Here is a 6,000-nt window from a genome sequence, read left to right as displayed (position 1 = left end):
TGGTTTCTGTCCTGAATCATTATATCCTGAAATCCTCATTTATTGTCACATGATTATAATTGTATTTCTTTATCTGTCACTGATAATAATCTCTATTCTCTGTATTACTTCCAGTGATGAGCCGCCTGTGATAAGAAACATGTCACATGAAACTAATCATTTCTATTGCTTTTCCTTATATTCTGGATTCATTTTAAAATCCATAAATAAATGTTATAAAGGAGATAAACAAGAAGCAATACTCATGAATATAAATATTACTGACTGTGTCCAGCAGGGGGAGCTTCAGACACCTCATTCTGTTTGTACAGCTCTGCTTATCAGGTGTGCTTCTGTAATGAGATTACACTGCACTGCAGACTGACTAACACAGGAGGGACACAACCCTCTGTATGGATCAGTGCGCATGTGTAATGCTGGGAATACACCAATAGATTTTGTGTTAGATAGATGGTCCGATTAGATAATTTACGACATGACCAATCTTATTTTCGATTCAATTTTCTAATCGATTTCTCATAGAAGTGAATGGAAATTGCTAAGAAAAGATAAGAAAATCAATCGGAAATAAGTAAATCAACTTAGAAATCTCATTGTGTATTCCCAGCATAAGAACAATTACAAATACAATAAGCATTCCCCCATTCAGCAGCCTGTTCTAATATGACCCAGGCCATGGTTGCAGTGATCAATATAGGAGGAGGTGCTGCTATATAGTCAGTTATATTAGATACACCATTCTCCAGCCTTTGCTATGTGCGGATATGACTCAGGCCATGGCTGCAGTGACCAGCATATAGTAGGACATTCTCTCTTCTGCTCCCTCCTCCCCTCGCTTGGCCATCCTTTGTGTCAGGGTGGGGATGGAAGGGGTCAGGGGTCTCACTATACTGGCTGCAGGAGGCTTAGCAATGGATCCTGGCTGCCTCCTCCCCTTCTCCAGGGGGCGGAGCCACACCTGAGCCTGAGTGTCACATGATTTTCCTTCCATGTTAGGCCCAGTGTACACCAAAAATCTCCAGCAGATCTGCCAAACGCTAGAGGTTATTGAAGCAGATTTCAGAGCGATTCTAGGCATGTGCAGAGAGATTTTCTAACCATGCCGAGCCCATTTTGGAGCGTTTTTGTGTAGCAGATTTCATATATTGCGCAAAAAAGTGGGATCAGTGCATCACCAGGCCGCCTCCGAATGGCCTCTGCTCAGAGATGCGCTGAGCCCCCCCCCCCAGAAACTACAAACGCACCTTGAACCCAAACAGAAGCTCTGCATATACACCAAAAGCAAAGCTGTTAAGTGGGAGCAGCTGACCAAAAACAAATTAAATTAGTACATAGCAAGGAAATGAACAGCGCTACTTAAAAACAGATGAGTGCCTACCTGCAAAAGAGTGCAAGCCCCACTTATGGGATAAAATACACACCGAGCATACACATGACCTGTCTACCACTTGGAGGATGTTGGTTTCCTGTAACAGCTTGCATGCAACTTGTTAAGTACTTGTCCCTCCCACTGCTTGCACTCTTTTGCAGAGGGGGCTCAACTATGTATTAATTTGATTTATTTTTGGTCAGCTGCTCCCACTTAACAGCTTTGCTTTTGGTGTATATGCAGAGCCTCTGTTTGGGTTCAAGGTGCGTTTGTAGTTTCTGGGGGGGCTCAGCGCATCTCTGAGCAGAGGCCATTCGGAGGCGGCCTGGTGATGCACTGATCCCACTTTTTTGCGCAATTTTCAATTTTACTTGGTAGCGCGCCCAGGCTATGCATATGCATAGGTAGGATTTAGTTAGTGTTAGGTCCCCTCCCATGGAGGAAAGACTTCTTCGACAGTGGGAGGGACGAGTACTTAACAAGTTGCATGCAAGCTGTTACAGGAAACCAACATCCTCCAAGTGGTAGACAGGTCATGTGTATGCTCGGTGTGTATTTTATCCCATAAGTGGGGCTTGCACTCTCTTGCAGGTAGGCACTCATCTGTTTTTAAGTAGCGCTGTTCATTTCTTTGCTATAGATTTCATATATTGTTACAGTAAAGCTGTTACTGAACAGCTTCTGTAACAAAAACGCCTGGAAAACCGCTCTGATCTGGCATTTTTCAGAGCGGTTTTCCACTTTTCTATACTTTACAATGAGGCAGAAACGCCTCAGAAATCTAAAAAATGCTGCAGCCCCCGAGTTTGTGTTTGGGGAAAAAACGAGCCGCTCTGGTGTGCACCGTCCCATTCACTTTCATTAGCCAAGCGGTTTCCCCCTGCAAGCGTTTTAAAATACGCTCCAAAACCGCTCTGGTGTGCACCAGCCTTAACACATAGCTAGCTAATACTTAGAGTCTGTACAGAGCTCAGCCCCAAAACTGTCACCCTAATAAGTCATTAACCTCCTTAGCGGTAACCCGGAGTCAGGCTCAGGGCGGAAAACCGCAGCTCAGAGCGGTAACCCCGAGCCTGACTTGTGGTAGCTGCAGGAGGTATATGCAGAGCAACGCGCGGAGCGGGCAGTTGCCGGATCCCGAATTACACCTCCCTCCGAGCTGCAGCAACTCAGAGCCGTCATCCAGCTCCCCCGACGCCCAGCTCACCGGCGCGGCATACATACATACACATGCATGCATCGGTGCTCAAGGGGCTGGAGGAAGCCCCAGGGTAAGCATCCAATCTTTTAGAAAGCCCATCAGGGTTACTATATAGGGCCAGACTCACAGAGTCCGGAAGATGTTATGTTTTACCTTGCATACACATAGAAATGTTTTTCTCTCTCACTGATTACTTCAGTCTTATGCTGAGTACACACGTTGAGATTCCCCGCTCGATTTGCGGGATTGACCGGATCGATTGGATTATTTCCAACATGCTCGATTGGATTTCGATCGTTCCTGCCGTCGATTTTGCATGTGAAGTATGCAAAATCGACGGCAGGAACAATCGAAATCCAATCAAGCATGTTGGAAATAATCGAATCGATCTGGTCGATCCCGCAAATCGAGCGGGGAAATCTCAACGTGTGTACCCAGCATATAACCAGCCAATGAGCACCAGTGCTGCATCTGCCAATTGGATTCTGGTAAGGAGGTGGATCTTGTATGGGCAGGACCATGTGGGTCTGTTGTGAGAAGGGCATGCTGGGAGTTGTAGCTTTACGTTAGATTTAAGGAAACCTGAGACAAGCAGATCAGCATTTATACCTACCTGGGGCTTCCTCCAGCCCTATGTACTCCCCCTGTTGCGTCCCTCGCTGTCCTCCACAATCTCGCCAGTTGTGCTGCAGTACACATGTGCCCAGGGGCATAACTAGGCCCCACCGGGCCCCCCTCCCCCTACAGAATTTCAGAGCGCCCCCCCCTGGGGCCCGCTCGTGGCCGTTTTGTGGGGGCTGGAGGGGTGGCAGCATGAGGGGAAAGCCTTGGCTACAGTCGGCGGGGAGAGGGGAAGTTCCCCCCCCCCTCCCTCACCTCGGGGCTCTCCCCTCTGCGCTCCCCTCCAGCTAGTTACAGTGTGGGCAGCGGCGGGCAGATACATACCTTCATCCGTGCGTTCCACCGTGTACTCCTCGCTCTAGTGGCTGACGTCACTTCCGGAATTGACGTCACTAGTGACGTCAGCCGCTAGAGCGAGAAGTCTGCGATGGAACGCAAGCAAGAAGGTATGTATCTTGCCGCCGCTGCCCACACACTAACTAGCTGGAGGGGAGCGCAGAGGGGAGAGCCCCGAGGTGAGGGAGAGGGGGGAACTTCCCCTCTCCCCGCCGACTGTGGCCAAGGCTTTCCACTCATGCTGCCACCCCTCCAGCCCCCACAAAACGGCCACGAGCGGGCTTCCCCACGGGAGCAAGGGCTGCAGGGCCTATTGTTACGCTACTGCATGTGCCCACATCACGCTCCTGTTGCTGGGAGTGATCTGCACCTGTGCAATACTAATTGCGCAGAACGCTCCCAGTAACAGGAGGGTGATGTGGTTGTGCGCAGCCGGGCGTCACATGCGCACTGCAGCACGACTGACTGCGGCTGGAGAAAATACCGGGCGAGATTGTGGAAGAACCAAGCTGCAAGGGAGGCAACAGAGCACATGTGGCTGGAGGAAGCCCCAGGTAGGTATGCATGCTGCTCAGCTCTTCATCTCAGGTACACTTTTAGGCTTCTTGCACACTGCAAGCGATTCAGATTCAGATTCCGCTTTTTAATCAGTTTTTACCTCCTATTCAGATTCCGATTTGCAGTGTGCAAGGAGCAAACTGCAAATCGGAATCGGAAGTAAAAACAGATTAAAAAGCGGAATCTGAATCTGAATTGCTTGCAGTGTGCAAGAGGCCTAAAGGATACCCGAAGTGGCATGTGACATGATGAGATAGACATGTGTATGTACAGTGCCTAGCACACTAATAACTAGGCTGTGTTCCTTTTTTTCTTTCTCTGCCTGAAAGAGTTATATATCAGGTATGCAAGTGGCTGACTCAGTCCTGACTCAGACAGGAAGTGACTACAGTGTGAACCTCACTGATAAGAAATTCCAACTATAAAACACTTTCCGAGCAGGAAAGAGATAAAAAGGGTCAATAGTTCATAGATTTTAGCTCTGGCATACTTCAATGAATGTGTCATTGAGCAAAAACAATAAAACAGTTAAAATGTAAAAAGTAGACTTAAACATAAAGTAAAACTGGAATATCTTAAAAAGTCATTTTTAGGAGAAGGAAGATAGATACAATCATTTATTTCATCAGTTAATTTTCGCCTCGGGTGTCCTATAAAATCTTTTCCTCAGTTGTTATCGTTTCCGACTATTAGGAATTGCACAGTGAAACGCCCAATTGGTGAGTATAGGGTAAATGGCAGTGTGTTTGTAATGCCGATTGCGATTTTCAGTGTGAGAGGGCCCTCACTGCATAAACCTTGCCGTTATTTCTCGCAGATCGGTAAACATACGTTATCCAGAGCAAGAAAGCGATAAAAAGGGGAATTTCTTATCAGTGAGGGTCACACTGTAGTCACTTCCTGTCTGAGTCAGGACTGAGTCAGCCACTTACATACCTGATATTTAACTCTTTCAGGCAGAGAAAGAAAAAAAGGAACACAGCCTAGTTATTGGTGTGCTTGGCACTGTACATACCCATGTCTATCTCATTATGTCACATGTCACTTCGGGTGTCCTTTTAAGTAATTCACGTCTGCATGCAAATTCCTTTTTGCGTTTTCCGCAGCGGAATCGCACCGCACTAGTGGAAACGGGCACTTAGATATCCGGGGCACTTTTGGGAACTCCACCTGGAGAATGTGGGTGTGGTCATGGGTGGAGCCAAATTTACATGAACTTAACAGCGGTCTAAGTAGGCCTGCCCAGCAAAATGTTGGATGAAACCCCCCTCACAAAAATGCAGCATATCACACAAATGGGCAGTGTCACTTAAAGGGACTCCGAGCACCACTCATGGGCATGCCTTTAAGCCAGACGACTTCCAACAAAGTCGTGCTATGACCCCTCTGGAGGAGCCTCTTGCAATGGCCATGCGTGTCACTTCCTCTTCCTGCTTCATTCAGTGATGCACTTCTCTAACAGAGAAGACAGGGGTGACTTGGAAGTTATAACACAGCCAAGATGGCAGCCGCAATTTTTAAATTGAAATCGAACGAAATGTAGAATGGTGATTCAGGCATCAAATGAAAGAGAGGAGCGCAAGCTACAGAAAGGTATGCATCTTTAAGTATTTTGCAGTACTGGTCGGAGTCTTAAAGGACAACTGTAACAAAAGGAATATAGATACTGACATATTTATTTCCTTTTAAACAATACTAGTTGCCTGGCTGCACTGCTGATCCTTTACCTTTAAAGAGGAACGCCAGTGAAAATAATGTAATAAAAAAAGTTCTTCATTTTTACAATTATGTATAAATGATTTAATCCGTTTTCCCCATTGTAAAATCTTTCCTCTCCCTGATTTACATTCTGTCATTTATCACATGGTGACATTTTTACTGCTGGCAGGTGATGTAGCTGCTGCTTGCTTTTTTG

General features: G+C 46.8%; 2 protein-coding genes across 12 annotated transcripts in view; both read left to right on the top strand.

The window, feature by feature from the left end:
• The window catches only part of LOC137531858 (E3 ubiquitin-protein ligase TRIM11-like), a 1,850-nt gene extending 1,670 nt beyond the window's left edge, over nucleotides 1–180 (top strand). The window contains exon 1 of the mRNA XM_068251838.1: nucleotides 1–180. This exon is cut by the window's left edge and continues 1,670 nt beyond it. The gene's annotated coding sequence lies outside the window, so the exon portion shown is untranslated.
• The window catches only part of IQSEC1 (IQ motif and Sec7 domain ArfGEF 1), a 1,051,066-nt gene that overhangs the window by 831,813 nt on the left and 213,253 nt on the right, over nucleotides 1–6,000 (top strand). The window lies entirely within an intron of this gene.

The sequence above is a fragment of the Hyperolius riggenbachi genome, chromosome 9 (assembly GCF_040937935.1).
Source record: "Hyperolius riggenbachi isolate aHypRig1 chromosome 9, aHypRig1.pri, whole genome shotgun sequence".
Taxonomy (NCBI): Eukaryota; Metazoa; Chordata; class Amphibia; order Anura; family Hyperoliidae; genus Hyperolius; species Hyperolius riggenbachi.
Note: the sequence above shows the minus strand (reverse complement) of the source record. Positions and strands in the feature narration are given on the sequence as shown.